Genomic DNA, 17,224 nt, shown 5'->3' on the forward strand with positions numbered 1-17,224 from the left:
CCTGTGGCGGAGGAGCAACCTTTTAGGCCCTTCGGGATTATTTCACACCCAAAGAATACACCTCGCTATCTTGCATCCGGTTCCTGGATGTCGAGGTGGTGCAATTCGAATTTAAGACCTCAACCATCTCAATGCTTCCCAACTTATATGGGAATTCAACTGAAAATCCATATAAGCATTTGGATGAGTTCCATGAAATTTGCTTCACCATTCGCATACCCAACTTTGGTGATGATGCCCTCCGCCTTAGGTTATTTTCGTTCTCTCTGAAGGACAAAGCCAAGTATTGGTTGAATTATTTAGAGCCGAACTCAGTGACCACCTGGGCCACCATGTAATATGAATTTCTCAAAAAGTACTTTCCTGTCAGGAAGACTAACCAGTTTAGGAAGGTCATCACTAGTTTCTCACTAATAGATGGTGAGCAATTTTTCGAGACGTGGGAGCATTTTAGGGACCTTTTGCGTAAATGCCCACATCATCAAGTTCCTCAAAGGCAATTAGTTCAAACATTTTATGAGGGGTTAGCTGAGCATGATATATTCATGATCGAGGCATCATGTGGAGGTACTTCCCTTGAGAATGAGGCTTGGACTCTCTTTGAGACCCTAACCGAGAATTCTTAGCAACACATTGTTGCTGCTCGTTGACCTTCCTAACCTCCTTCTTCCCATTCTAAGGGAGTCTACGAGTTACTTTCCAGTCCTGACCTTGCACCCACTTTGCACACCATTGTGAAGAAACTTGATCAGTTCTTGTCCTTAGGACATCCACCTCAGTCGGTGGCGTGTGCTCTGACGCCTCTCATACTTGCTATAATTTCCCCTATGCGCCTCCCACACTTGAGTTTGTGTAGGAGTAAGTTAAAGCCATCCATAATTGGTACGACATATCGGCCAATGATCCATACTCCAATAAGTACAATCCTAGCTAGAGTAGACATCCTAACTTCTCTTGGAGGCCACAAGCTCTGAGTTTTCTAGCCCAAAGGCCTTAGCAATCACCCAAAGCTTCACCTCCTTGACCATTTCAAAATTCAAATTCTCAGAATCCTCCCATGCCAACCCCTCGCCAGCCAACTTATCAACCCTCACCTCCTAAGCCTCAATATGATTGATCTTTTCAGGAGACATTGTTGAAAGCCCTTAAGGGTATCAAGGCTGATCGTCAGGTTAATCGGCAATTACTCCATTCCCACTCTCAGTCCATAGAAAAGCTAGAGGCCACCATGGGCTAACTAGCTACATCTTTGAATAAGCGGGATGAAGGCAAGTTGCCGAATCAGCCCCTTGTTAACCCAAAAGGCCAATATGGGGTAGAGAGTGAGCCGGTTGCTATTCATTCGACATATCATAAGCAAACCCAAGCTGTGACCACCCTTAGGAGTGGCAGGGAGGTAGCTAACAAGGTCGAAGAGAAATCAGACCAAGGTAATGGTAAGGAGAATATGAGGGTAGAGCCCAGTGTTAAACCATGCATCCCTTTTTCCTCTAATCCAGTGAATAATCCCGTGATGCCCACCTCCTCCGATGATGAAGCATTGCCCCACTATATCCCTGCAGTGCCGTATCCTGCAACTCTTCAAGCACATTCTAGGTGTAAGAAGGAAGCAAATGTAGAGTCCATGATGGACACGTTTAAGCAAGGGTCAATCTTCCTTTATTAGATGCCATTAAGCAAGTGTCAGCTTATGCCAAATTCCTCAAGGGCTTGTGCACCCAAAAGTGTAAATCTTAGGTGCACATGAACAAAAGAGTCAGGCTGACCGAGCGTGTGAGCTCCATTCTTTTAGGTCACATTCCCCTGAAACTTAAGGACCTCGGCATTGCAACCATCTCATGTGTAATCAATGATTACACTATCGATATGGAACTTTTAGATTTGGGAGCGAGTATGGACCTACTTCCCTACTCAGTCTACAAGAAATTAGGTTTAGGAGAGCTTAAGCCTACCCCGGTCACCTTGAGTTTCACCGACCAATCTGTAAAAAGGCTCCGGGGTGTTGTCAAGGATGTCCTAGTAAAGTTTGATAGGTTTTATTATCCAGTTGAATAGTTTATTCAAAAGTTTTTGGGTAAGTCTATTCAAAACCTTATAGGCAAGGATGGAGCTTGTGCATTTTACCCCCAAAGGAGTCTTTGGGTTAGTAGAAAGAAAATAGCCAGTAGATTTGGCTGTTAAGATGTTAGAAGGGGAAGAAGAAATAAGAAGCAAGTATGAATTGACAGAAGAGAAGCTACGAGTTATAGAAGGGACCAATAGTTTTGTTCCCATGGATGCCTTCAATATTTTCCTTGCACTAGACGTGGTAATACCTCAAGAGTTCATAATGCTAGATTTTGAGAAGTACAACAAGATGAAGTGTCCTAGTATCCACATTATAATGTTCTGCAGCAAGATAGCTACTTATGCCAATAATGACAAGCTCCTTATCCATTGCTACTATATGGGCACACTACCCATGGTTTACTATAAAAATTTAGTGGGTAATACATACCCAACTTTGCAAACTTGGTGAAAGCTAGAGAAAGTGTTGAGGTTGGTATTTGTAGTGGTATAATTGAGGATAAAGGGAGTGAGCCAAGTCAAAGGAAAATTGGAGGTAGAAAAAAAAGAAGGTGAAGTTCAAGCTGCTAAAGGACAAGTGTCTAGAAGAAGGAATTAGAAAGATAAAGAATTGGTGTGGAACGTGACCCTACAAACTACATTTCAACCTATCATCACCATTGCTCCACTTATTGCTGTCTAGATGAGGGAATGCACTGTAGAGAGAATAGAAAGGAAGATTATTCAACCCATTCCAATGTTATATATGGAGCTATTCCTGCAGTTAGTGGCAAGCCATCTAATAGTCCTAATTTCCGCAATAGTTGTGAAGGTGCCATACCTGAAATGGTATGACCCTAATAGTACCTATGACTATCATGTCAGAGGGCCGGGAAAATCCATTGAGAACTGTTGGCCATTGAAATATAAGGTGCAAATTTGAATGAAGTTGGATGGGTAGATTTCGGAGATAATAAAGGCAAACCCAAACCGAGTCCTATTTCGAAAACCACGGAGATGCCAAAATAGACTAGAAACTAATGAAAATAAAAAGCTGCATTGCAATTTCTCTAAACGTTTGATATGGGAACCCCTTCAGAACAGTAATGTGTAAAACACCAGTGAAAAGTCGAGAATTGAATCCTATATGAAGTAAAATGCCAAATTAATTACTGTCATTTCATTGTTCTCTTTAGTCATTCATTATATGCATGTGTTCATTCAAGCTTAGACCCGTTCAAGAATGGTTACTATACATTCATGCCTTATTGTATATGTGAGACAAATCAATTAATATTCAATTGATTATTGGTCATAGTATGTAGATTAATAATTGAGGGGAATGGTGTATTCCCAATAGGGGGTCAATTGGGCTTTTAAAAACTTTTGCTGATTAATTGAACTGATTCACCAAAACATATCCCAACCAAATAAAATGCGTGTATGTAAAATAATCATAACCATAAATGCAAACATACACTTCCGGAAATTAAAGTGCGGAAATATAAAGTGTAAGGGAGAGAGAGAGGGAGGTTTGGCCAATCTTGTCTATGTCCTCACCTTGGGCACACCCACAAAGGATTTCACTAACCAGCTCCCTTAACCAGGCGGAGTCAAACCGTTTACACTCCTTACAGGGTGGAGTCCCCCTATACACACTCCTTACAGGATGGAGCCCTCCTTTTCAGGTGATACCCCACACCTGGTCCGCTGCTTCTAGGCACAGCTACCTCTCTAGGCGATGTATCCTCGCTCAGTGTGGATCATATCACAACCACTCCTTCAATAGGGTAGAGCCACCCTCTCCAAGTGACGTACCCTCACTTGGCCCACTGTTCACACCCCGAACCACGAAGGGCTATTTCGAAAAATAATTTCATACAATTTATAATGCTTCTTAACAAGTTGATTTGTACACATTTAATAACTAAATGCACTCTCATATGATTTTAAACTCTCAAAATATTTTTCAAGTAAATCAATGAGAGTATGAAAAATGATTTTTAAAAAAAAATATTTGACCTTTTAAAGTTAATTACTAAAAGGCTTCCAAACAAAGTATATGAGTGTAGATACATGCTCTAGCCTTTCTCAAGAAGCTTTTCAAGAAAAATATTTATTAATGAAAATATGCTCAAAGCTACCTTGTAAAATTTAAAATATTTTCTCCAAATGATTTTTCAAAATAAAGATTAGGAGAAAAATGTTTCTTTAAGATTGACCTTTGAAATAAAAATGAGAAGCCTTTCAAGCAAGTATATATCAATGAATATATGCTCAAGGCTCTCTTACAAAATTTCTCCAAAAATAATTTTCAAAATGAAAGAAAGAAGAATTTGATTTTTGAATTCTCACAAGGATGAGGAAGCTTTCAAGTAATATATATATGAATTAAATATATGCTCAAGCCTTCCAAGAAACCCTTAAAAAATTTTCCCCCAAAAATATTTTCCAAATAAAAGAGTATGGGTGAAGTTTGATCTTTGAGAAACATGAGAACAAAAAGATCAAGGCCTCAAGCAATATATACATAAATTATGATATAAGCTTGGGCCTTTTCAAATAAAACCCCAAAATATTTTTCTCCAAAAAGATTTTCAAGAAGAGTAGGAGAAAGTATGAATTTTATGCATAAAAAGGGTTTGAAAAATAATGGGATTCCAAAATGTATGCAAGTATGCCCCCAATATTTTTCCCAACCTTGTCCAAGTGATACGAGTTCATATTTATAGGCAAAAACAATTTCTGACCGTTATGTGACCATTGGGCAATATAATATTATTTTATTTTGAATTTTCTAGCCATTATATGCCTAGAAATTTGAAATCCCGAGAGGTTCGGTCAACTAGGACAACATTTGGTCAACTGGCCTTAAGGCGATTTCCAAATTCGTGAGAAACAGTCTGCTAGGCTCAAGATCCAGTGGACCGGACTTGAAGGCTAGTCGACTAGACTTCATACATTTTATCGTGGCCGGTCAGTTGGGCCTTTATAAATTTGTCCATTTGCACGCTCCGGTCAACTGGGCCTTTTAAGGCTTTGAGATGCCGATTGACTGGGCCTTTGCAAATCTGGCCATGTGCACACTTCGATCGACTGGGCCTTTAATAAAATTACATTTTTGCTTTCTTTTAAGTTCAAAACCCACTTCAAAACCTTTTGTAAGTTAGACATTTTAAATAAAAGGTTTTTATGAAGACTTGGAGGATCCTAAGGTCAATCTAAGGTCGTCATTGAGATGAGCTTCAATTTTATACCAAATGATCATGCATGCACAAATGAACCCAAATTACTATTACAACTCAAAGAATAATTAAGTCTTCAAGTTTCGCTCCTCTGATTGTCCATGAGATACGCCTTGGAATATAATCGTTGAAGTGCATTCATGGCTTCCATATTGCATCATCATATGGGCTTCCTAAAACTTAACCTATTCAAACACTCAATGCACAAATGAGATGCTGTTATTTGTCGTAATCAAAATAGGGATCAGACTCAAAAAGTCAACAATCTCTCCCTTTTTGATGATGACAAACAAATGAGCAAAATTGGGTTCGCTTGACAAGGCTCCCCTTTACAATATGCATAATTTAAAAAGATATTCAATATAGTTCATATTCAATCATGAAGACTTCAGAATTTTCAAGTTTAGCATTTAAGTACAGTTTTGTTCAATATGCAGTTTATGTTGAAGCTTTCTTTAATAAATATTCAACTAAGCACAAAGTTTACATGATACATAAAAGATTGTAATTATGCAGTAAGTATCATGTCTATCATTTTCCATTTTTGTAAATAACAAAAGGGTAGGAGGATACCAAAGATAAAATAAAAATTTTGCTTTAAAACTTCTCCCCTTTTTGTCATCAGCAAAAGGGCTAAAAAATTTCTCCTTGTATAAGATCATTTAAATAATCAAAACCCTTAAGTTTTTGAATTTCATGACAAAAATTGTTTTTAGAAAATTACAAATAGCATATGTCATGAGTTAAAAAAAAAAAATCTCCCTTTTGAATATTATTATTAATTGCAAGGGATTGATACCAAAGCTTGCTAAAAAGAAACTTTAACATAAAGGGTCAGGTAAGCCTACATTTTTTTGGTGAACATTTAAGCACATTTCAAATCATATTTTAACTAGAAAAATCAACCATATGTCAAAAGAATTTGAAAAATTTAATGCAAGATCATATGGAAAAAATGCAAGCAATGGTTCCACCTAATATTACTATGGTAAAAAAAAATATGTTTTAAACATATGTATAAATAGAAAGAGTAAAAATCTTGGTGGGAACCTGCAGGAAGGATGGGTTTTAAAAAGTGAGGATTGGTTGAAGGGATTCTTGAACATGCCACTTCTGAAAGCTTTTAAAAGAAGTCTAAGCTAAAGGATGGGTGAGCGTAAAAATATAATTTTAAGTTTGAAAACTCCCCCTTTTGATTTGAATTCTAGTTTAGATGCAATAAACTACTTATACTGGCACCAATTATGAAAAAATCACTACAACAGTATAAGCAACAATTTAAATCTTTCAACTTATTTTTACTGGACATTTGTTAAATCATTTGTGTTCAACCAGTAAGCTATTTCTAGAACATACATAGACCAGAAAACTGAAATTAAGTCATGTGCAGTGTTCATATGCTCCAAGAACAATCCACATCAAAATATAGACTTACAAAAGCAGCATATGATGTTCATGGATCTTGGAAGAGCTTTAGGCCTCAAAAACAAAAACAATGATCAAAAGATGCGTAAGAGTCCATAGGGCAGGTGATTTTTAATCCATTTTCCTTAAGGATGGGGCTTAAGCTCCCTTGTATATTTGCATGCACACATGAATGCGGATGAAATTCATTTATCAGCCCATGTATTCATCATACATTCATCCTACAAAATTTTCAGCATCAACAAATATTAATCATTCAACACATAAGCATGACATATTGCATTTCAATTTAATACACTTTGTAAACACCCCAATTTTAACCAACCACCCCAAGGAAACCCAGCAGAACAAGAGTTGACCTCGAGGCCTAAATAGTCATTTTTTTTTTCAAAAATTACGATCCTAATTCCCCAATCAAGTCCCTTTCATTTCAGGTAGTCAAGCACCTAAAATGTCAAAAATTTGGTTCAAGAATTGAGTCCTATAAACATTTAATCCAAGTATTAGGTTTTATTGTTATTGGTTAAAAACCTAATTCCCCTTAGGTTGAGTATTAGGGTTCGAGTCTTAAAATCCCCCAAAAAAAATTAAGTCCTGCTGAACTGAGTTTCTTCAACTTAGTTAATGTCAAAATTAGGATAGAGTCTCGCATTTCCAAAATTTAGTCAGTAATTGGTCCTTGTTAGACTAGGGTTCATTAACTTTTAGTTAATTTAAAATTTGTCTCCTTTATTAGGCGCTGTTGAATTCTTTAATTTTCAAATTTTTGTTTGTCAAAACATAAAGTTGTAAGTTTTAAATTGTGATTAGGTCTTTGTTTTGAAATCAGGTACTATGTTCAGGAGGTCAATTTTCATGAAATTAGGAAGTAGGTTAACTCTGAAGTCAAAATTGAAATACAAGGGGGCACGTGCAGTAGATGTACACGCAGGAGTGCTACAACAAAAGGGCATAAGAGTAAAATGGCATACATACTTTCAAGAAGATACATGAGAATGATACAAATAATAGTCGCAGTACAAAAAGCCTGGGGGTACATCCATACATACATACATGGAATATAAGACCACGCAAGTCTGTACAAAGGATAGTTGCAGGGGAAACAACCCGGGGGTACATACATTAGAAGAAAAAAAATAATAAAAACAAAAAATACAATAATGAAGATGCCTAGCCCTCCACTCCTGCATTGCCACCTGGCGAAAATGGGAGTTTGCCTCGAATTCACCTGTGCACAAGAGAGGAATGGCATAGTTAGTTAATAGAAATTCAAAAAATAAAATAAATCATAAATGAAATCACATGTGCTAAAAAGGGAAATTGGTTAGGAGGAATCATTTCCATGCCAGCGTGGGAATTTTGTTGGGGGGAATAAGTTTTGGCGCTAAGAAGGTCACCCCAACTCCCTATAGATAGGGAATTCTCGCACTGTAGCCGCACGAAAAAAAAAAAAAAAAAAAAAAAGAGCAGTAGCACCCTATCCAAATTTAGAGAAGTGTGAGTTAGAGAAGGAAGTTTATGAGAGAAAGCAATTAAGAAAAGAGAGTTTCTGCCAAAATTGTAGAGGCAGAGGGGCTGAGAACAGGAAAGGAGAGGAGAGGAGCAAAGAACCAGACTAGAGGACTTAGATAGATTCAGAGAAAGAAGGAGAAGACATGAGGAGTAAAGAATTTGGGTAAGAATTCATAATTCCATTTCGCAAATTTCCCAATTCCTACGTACTATGTGTGTATGGATGAATGCAGGTGCTCCTCATTATCTTAGGTGTTAAACCAAAGCCTAGACCCGAACACCTAATCCGAACTTGAACTCGGGTTTGGGATCAGATTACTCCTTGACCTCTCAGACACGAATCCTCTGACTCGTCTACCTTCTCAAACCTGGACTTGGACCTTTATGATTTGAACCCAAGATTAGGTTCGGTCTATTGTATCCGGGTTACCCACAAACCAACCCACTTTTAAAATCTAATCGGGCCAGCTCGTTATTTTAAAACTCATCAAAGCCCATTTTAAAAAGAGAGGTACCCGAGCCTGTTTTAAGATTAAACCAGCCCAATTCCAGTTTCGAAAATAACTAGGCCCTGTTTTAAAATAAAGCTGGGCGGGCCCATTTTCAAATAATAACACAGGCCTTGTTTTTAAAACCCCCGGCCCACTCAGGTTTTTAAATCAGGCCCAACATCCAAGCCCCCGTTAAAAAATTTACCCCAAGTCCATTTTTACAAACTTAGCCAAGCCTTTTTAAATCCAGAATCCCAATCTAAATTTTTTTTTTTTAACCAAGCCCATCTAACCTGGGCCCATCAAGACACTCCCACTTAAGCCCAACACGTGCACAAAACCCTCTGCATGTGACACCCAAGTTTGACTCAAGCTTTACTGAGTTCACTCGACCCCACAAGTTGATTCGTGCGAGTGAACTCGGGTGTAATCCACTGGGTTGAAGATGATTCAACTTGTCTTCACCCTTAACCCTGAAACCTAACCCTAAACTTGCAACTCAACATACAAGAAAAATAGTGTCCCCAACACCAACACACGACCATCATTCAGATCATCACAGACCAGTAATCTCGCATATGCAAATCATACAAACGAAAAATAAAAAAAAAATAAAAAAAAAAATAAAAAAAAAATAAAAATAAAAATAAAAAAGAGGCAGGAATGGATACTTATCTATTTGTATTTAAAGGCCAAGCAGATCTTCATCTTTGAAATGTCAAATCCTTCGAAAATAAGAGAATCAGGTGGTCAAAGCCTTCAACTTCGCTTTATGAAGAACAAAGAATGGAGGACATTAAGAGGGTTGAGGAGCTAAGGATTTTCCAAGGAGTTTGCTTGAACAAAAAGTTGAGAGGGATAGAGATTTGGGTTTCAGTTTGGGGACTTGCTCAAAGACAATCAAGGAAACAAAAGAGAGAGGGGGAAGAGGCCTCATAAACCTTAGGGTTTGAGAAGGAGAAGGAAGGAGAGAAAGAGAAGGAGAGTAGAGAAAGAGGTCTTAGGAGATTAGGGTTTTAGGGGGTTTTTGTTGCAGAGAAGGAGAGTCTCAGAAACCCTAGGGTTTTTAGATGACTTGAGGAATAGAAGGACAAAAAAAAGAGGCAGAGAGAGGAAAGAGAGGGGGCTGCGAGTAGAAGTGAAAAAATGAGAAAGGAGAAAAAAATTTAGTTTTTATATGTTTTGCTCAGAAGCCATAGGATCATAACACATGGCCTTTCTCCGATCATTATATCAAGAGACCATGTGGCCTCCTGGGAATCGTTGGATGTGTGCTTTTAGCCAATGCACCAGATTAAGGACACGTCACAGATCCTTGCACCCATTAGCCCCCCACCATTGGATCTATTTCTCCAAGAATGACTCAGATTTCCCTGGAGACAGTGACTTCGAATCCTGTGCCCTTCCTGCACGCTTTGCAACACGTAGCCAGATTGTCCCCCGCCCTATTAATGCTGGAGATCACTCATTGCGAACCCTTGGATCTTAACTCCGGTGTACGCAGCAGATCAAGCCACGACAGCGGCCTGTGTTTGCTTCACCCCACACCGTTGGATCTCTGATCCTCATTAATAGCGGAGATCATCTGCGTTAGAGGTCAATCGTTGCACCTGCTCGCCTGTCGCCACGTCGTAGCATTGTTCCTTTCGCCATTAATGCTTGGCATGACTTGTTGCCAGCCGTTGGATTCCCGCTTTCAACGAATGCTCAGGATTGTGCCATGTAGTCAATCCTCACCCACAAGCGTCCCCCACTCGTCGTGTGACAGGTGGCATAGATGGGTCTTAACCAGGACCTAAAAACCAATTAACCCCCCTATGAACCGGTTCACTTCCAAAGAGGTGGGGTCCCTTGAATTGGTATGAAACTGGTTTAGGTGCTTTATTTACTTTATTATTATTTACACATTTAAATAATTCATAAAATTTTTTAAAAAACCCATAAAAATCACAAAAATTATAGAAAAATTAAGAAAAATTAGAAAAAATTAGAAAAATATTTTTGTGTCAGAAAAAATCCTAAAAATCATAAAAATTTCAAAAATATAAGGAATTTTTTTTTTTTGTATTTGGAAATATCATAAAATGTCACAAAAATTCTAAAAAATCATAAAAATTTAGAAAACTCAGGAAAATTAAAAAAAATGCTCTTGGCTTGATCTTCTTTCTTTAATTCTCTTTTTGTTATTTCAAAATTTGGGGATAAATTCAAAATTTTGTCATAAAAATTAAAATAAAAATCACAAAAAGTATAAAAAAAATATCTTTGAGTGAGGAAACTCATCTTTACAAATTCTCCATCCTCAAGTAAATCAAAAACCTCTCGGAATATTATTTTCATACTTATAAAAACCCTACAAATTTCAAAAACCCCAAGAGTGTATTTTGTATTCTATTTTCTCGATTTTTCGATCTCGATGATTTAAAAAAGAGGCATGTACTCTTTGGATTACGGTATGCCCAGTTCTAAGGGAATACTTATACTATATTTATTTCATGCATTTTCTTTTATTTTTGAAAAAGTAATTTTTTAAGGCTTATTAAATTTATTTTGGGATGATTTTCGATCAATTAGGTACAGTTCATAAGAACGGGCGTGTAGGGGGTGCTAATACCTTCCCCTCACATAACCGAACTTTCAGACCCGACACTTGTGACCCAAACCGATTCTACCCTTAATTGGGTAGTAATAAAGTGTTCTAACCACACTTCAAAAGGTTAGTGGCGATTCCATCACACATTATTTTCCATGAAAATCACATTTTCAAAATACAAACACACTTCATTTCCCTTTCAGTCATCCCAAGTTCGCGTCCGAGAACATCACGACAGCTTGGTGGCTCCGCTGGGGAATTTGGGAGTCGAGCCGATGATTAATCGAAGATTATCCTTGAATTCAAATTCAATAAGCCTTCTAAGTACCCCCTTTCATACTCACATATGTTAACTGTAAATAATTGGTTTACTTTGAAAAGGGGTGTGGATACTGGTGAATATTTTCCATCTTAAGCATATGATTGGTTGTGAATGCCTCATCAAGCATGTGAATGATTGTGAATAATCTGACAAGCATGTGGTTAGTTGTACATACTTTTAAGCATGCAATTATTTGTGAAAGCATGTGATTAACTATACATAATTTTAGCCTTGTGAATATGTTGCTTGAAAAAAATGTTTGGATGAATGTGGGATAGAGAGATTAAGTTCAAAGATTCACACACTTTCACAGCTCTATACCTGGGCTTTCTCTTTTAGGAATAGATAGGAGTGTAATAGCGTTTGTCCCCTTGTGGCAAGGCTTATGGGGACCCGCAAACCACTCCGCTCAGTGTGACCTTTGTCCGGACCCCTATGGGGAAGGATTGAAGTTCAACCTAGGAACCTTTTATCAATAAGGATTATAGCCTAACGACGCATTGTTTATCCAAAATCCTTTGCTTAGGATAGAGCCGCAGAAAACCCTGTATATATACCTACCTTGGGATTGGGACAGAAGCTCCATCCTTCTCTGCATGGTGTCATGTTTGTATATATTGCTTTGAATTGTGTGATATTATTATTGACATATTGCATCCATGTAGGCATTCTACATACTTTGCCAAGGTTTTGAAAAAAATCTGAATCACCCATGGAGGGCATTGCAGTCTACCGAGAGATAGAATCGGCAGTCCAGCTATATTCCGAAAGTTAACTAAAGCAGTGGGGTGACAATATGGGAAAAGAATCTATGATTGAGGTATTAGGCCGGGTCAGCATAAATACTCGGTCCAATCCCACTGAGGAACTAAAGAGCATCTGGAAAGGGTGGACGCCTCAGTGCTGTTTAGAGTTCTCTCAGCAATATGGGCATATCAGCTTCATGCTGCACATATCGATAAATCCCCATGTGATCAAGGTACTGGCAGAATTAAGGAATTTGACATACTGTTGCTTTACCATGGATGGGGTGGATCTGACTCCCACCATCAAGGAATATGCTTCGTTGCTGCACCTAGCCAAGATGCCAACACCATACAAAGTATATATGCATGACTCCAGAGCATCCCTTGCGAAAGTATTGCATGACATCATCGGGGTTAAAATACCGAAGACAGAAGATACAAAAATCACTTGGCATTACCTAAAGGAGTTGATGGAAAAGGAAGACGGGGAAGAGGCTCAGCTGCATATGCTAGCCCTTGCCATTTATGGCCTGGTGGTATTTTCGAAGGAGCTGGGGGACCATTGACCACACGACCATTTCTTTCATAGCACAGGTGAAATAGGGAATCAGTCTGATTCATGGAATTCTGCCAGAAACCTTCTGATCTCTCCGTAAGTGTCAAACTAGGAGACATGCCAGGTTAAAGTTCTGTGTGCAACTTTTATACGTCTGGATAATGAGCCACGTGCCATACAGTCAGGGGTCCTTTCGCCCTACATTCTCAACAGTCAGAATCCCTTTGGCTGAGTTTAGGACAATTCAGTTGGAAAACATGCCAGCAAGTTTGAGTGGAAGGAAAGGTTGCGTCATCTAGTTAGCATGGGGTTCGTTTGGCAAGCGCCCTGGATGGATTGGCCCAATGTGATATACAGGTGCGAAAATTTCCCATGGGTACAGTTGCTAAGCCCGTGGGGAGGAACAACTTATGCACCCCTCATGTTCATAAGGTAAGCGAGGGTCGTGTAGTTTATACCGATGACACATGTATTGGCAAATGCTTGATTCGCATATGATGCAAGTGATGGTCAACAACAAGTCTGAGAATATACAACGTCATGGAAACATGTGCACTTAGTAGAATCCATCCGGTGTCCAAGGGGACTATGAGCTATGGTGGGCCAGCAGAGTAAATCCACGGGTCAGGTGAGTACCAAAAGTCATCGCAACTCTAGTAGCAAATTCACAGTCAAAAGAAAGTACGCACCTGACAAAGGAGAAATCCTTAGAAATTGTGATAGAAGATCAACCGATAAAACAAAGGAAGGAGGGTCTAGTTACTTTTTACCGCAGTGAAATTAAGTGGCAAAGAAATCAGTATTTGCAATCAGAGGCAGAGATAGTAGCTCTGAGGAAAGAAAGACGAGTACTTCAAGCAGCCCTCAACAGGAAATCCTGGATCATAGAAGGTGCTAGAGCTGAGGTCGAAGAAAAATCACTTTACATTTAGGAGCTGGAGAATCAGTGGGACAAACAGTGGGAAACAGTGAGACAATATAACTAGGTGTTGGAGAAATTGGAGCTGTGCATGACAAAGGCAAGCTACTGGGAAGCCAAATACTGAGCTTTGTGGCGAAAGATAGCCAACACAATATCTCCAAGGCCAAAGGCAGCTCAGGAGGGCACAAGCAGTTCGGTGAGGGTCAGGCTTGGGATTCCAAATCCGAGATCAGTCTAGGTGATTCAGTATCTTTCTATCTCCGAAATGTTGTACAAAAAGCCCTTTTTAATGAAAATGATGATGATCTTTTCTTCAAACCTTGGCTAAAGTAAAATAGGTTGCATACATGATCATGATGTGTTTGTATATATTGATTCATTCTATCCATACATCGCACATGCATGTGCATAACATAACCATACGTTCACTATTCTAAAGGGAAGGTTTTTTGTATAGAGTAATACCAGTCTGCGATAATTGAGGCACCCACTCATCCCTACAATACCCGAAGAAAGGCAAGGGTTATAGCCGAGTAAGTGGAAAACAGAATTGTGGGCCTAAAGCAGGGACAAGAGGAGGTAAATGAGAAGATAAGTAAAATACTGGATCTGTGGATAAGAAAAGGAAAGAATGTATTGGAACAGGATGATGAGACCAATGTGGATCCTGTCCATGCTCTAGGTTTTACCCCAGTCCATGGGCAAGCATCTGGGCCACTGTCGGTTGTCGTAGAGGGCCCACTGCCCAATGTGGCCCTATTCATCCCAACACCAGGATTTTTAATGGGCGAAGCACCCCCAATGGTGATAACAGAGGCAAAAGCAAGCAAGTTTGTGACCGAGCACCGCTGCAATATGCTCGAAGAATGCTTAAAGGCCATCGAGGGGACCAATGTATTCGGTTCCTTTGATCCTGCAGACCTTTGCCTGGTACCCGAGGTAGTATTACCACCAAAGTTCAAGGTACCAAACTTTGAGAAGTTTGACAAGACTCGATGTTCGTAAACCCATTTATGATTGCACTATCAAGCGATGGCAGCCTAATAGTGTAAAACTTTCCGAGCTTTTTTGTGTAAATTGCTTGATAGTAAGTGTGTGAAGGTTGGATTTATTCAGAAAAGCAGAGAAGTATCAGCTATGGAGCATCCCTAATACACACGCTGGCCCTTCATACCCGTTGCAGGAAGGACCCTCTATACCCTTGAAGTGCCGGCTCGCCTGGTAATTTTTTTTCACCGACCATTCCTATACCAAAGTGACAAAGCAGTACCGTGGAAGTATGATTGTGAGGCTCATGTTGAAGGAGGTACAAACAATGTAGTGGGAGTGAAGGGGGTAACACGCAGTGGGAGAGTGTACGTGCCCAAACGATTGGAGAAACTGAACTTAGAAAAGACGAGAGAATAAAACAAAAGCCTCAAGAAGCCCGTTCCACCACAAGAGGTAGAAGAGTTCCTGAAGCTAATAAAACATAGTGAGTACAATATAGTTGATCAGCTAAACCAGATGCCAGCATATATCTCCATTTTGTTCTTACTGTTGAATTTAGAAGTCCACTGAGAAGCCCTACTGAAGATACTCAACCAGGCATACATCCCTTAGGATATCATTTTGGACAACTTCAACCTCGTAGGTTGGAGTCTAGCTGCAACCAATTCCATAATTTTCGCTAATGAGGAAATTTTGCCAGAGGGGAGAGGGTATAACAGGACGCTGCATATATCTTCCAGATGCAAAGATAATATGATAGCGCAGTTTTTAATCGACAACGGGTCCTCGCTCAATTTCATGCCCATGATCACGTTGCAGAAATTGCCTGTGGACTTCTCATATGTTAGACAGAATAACCTGGTGGTGAGAGCCTTCGATGGAACTAGTTGGGAGTCGGTGGGGGCTATCGAGATCCCCATGCAAGTCGTGTAACACCCCGAACTCTTAACCTGGGTTCAGCGTGTTATACCTGATAAAATCCTAATAATCCATAATCCATAATATACACAGCAGAAAATATAAACATAATCTCCATATAACATAATACCAGAGTTTACTAATTCTAACTATAATCCATAATAAATCATCCATCACCTGCATTTCCATAAATCTACATAACTCTAAAAACATTTCAGTATTTTCACAATCATTTCTTACTCAACAACCTTAAAACATAAAGGTACAAAACATAAATTTTATACATCCTAAAATTAACATAGAAATATATACCATTTTCTTTTTCTATTTCCCAATAATGCAATAAAAACCTCGAGCACTCTAAGCTCGATCTCGAGGAAATCCTAAAAAAGATAATACATTTATATTCGGGTGAGACACATCTCAGTAAGCGAAGAAACCATATATTAAACACATCGTGTGACTAACATGAGGTATATAACAACATAATATTTAACATTTAAAAATCGTTAACACAATTTTTGAAATCATTCTCTGATCCTAATCAAACACATGCAAAAGATTTAACCCACGAAATTACCTGAGGATAGGGGTGATTACCCGCCCATACAATTAGCACCCCTCTGATATGATATTTAGACAACCCTAAGGTCACTAATAAAGCATACCAGGACACTTACCTTACTCAATAAGCCCTTAAGTGATAGATTGATCTCATACTCACACTATTCATACAAAAGTTTACCGGCAAAGGCTCCCAAGAATAGGGAAATCTACCCACCCATACAAGTAGGTTCCCTCTGCCCTAGTACGTTATGCAGCTACTACCACATCTGAAGCTACTAGTGCACTCGCCTTTCTCAGCAAGCCCTCAGGCGAAGAGTGTGCCCCGCCCAAACGTAACATGTTCTATATACACAAATACTTTTAATATCATAATACATTATTCTTTTCTGTCATTATTCAATTATACACATCCGTTCATGTTCATAGCTTAAACATTGCATTTCAATTCACTTTAAGTGACTCTTTCCCATTTTACATTGTTCACCTTTCACATTTCATTTCCGTTCCATTCATTTACCTTTTCATTTCATACCCAACATCTTTCAGCTGTTTTACCCAGCATCTTTCAATTATTTTACCCAACATTTTTTAGCTGTCATACATTTACCCAACATCTTTTAGCTGTTTTACCCAACATTTTTCAGCTATTACACATTTACCCAGCATTTTTCAGCTGTTTTACCCAGCATTTTTTAGCTGTTTACCCAACATTTTTCAGCTGTTTACATGGTTGCATTAACACACACAAGCAGCATAGTCCATATAATGTTTTATTCACAATGCATTACTTACTTAACCTGCATCTCATACATTTAACTTATATTTGCACAAAATCTCTTGTCACACAGTTTAGCAATAAAATTCATACATTGCCTGTAAAATAAGTCAACC

The 17,224-nt window shown here is 38.7% G+C and overlaps 1 non-coding gene across 1 annotated transcript; it reads right to left on the reverse strand.

Annotated features, from left to right (window-relative positions):
* Nucleotides 1-381: 381 nt before the first annotated feature.
* On the reverse strand, nt 382-487 carry LOC131167222 (small nucleolar RNA R71). The gene has a single exon (XR_009140076.1). It is a non-coding gene; the product is annotated as a small nucleolar RNA R71 (small nucleolar RNA).
* Nucleotides 488-17,224: the final 16,737 nt, after the last annotated feature.

Source organism: Malania oleifera, chromosome 10, assembly GCF_029873635.1.
Source record: "Malania oleifera isolate guangnan ecotype guangnan chromosome 10, ASM2987363v1, whole genome shotgun sequence".
Classification (NCBI taxonomy): domain Eukaryota; kingdom Viridiplantae; phylum Streptophyta; class Magnoliopsida; order Santalales; family Ximeniaceae; genus Malania; species Malania oleifera.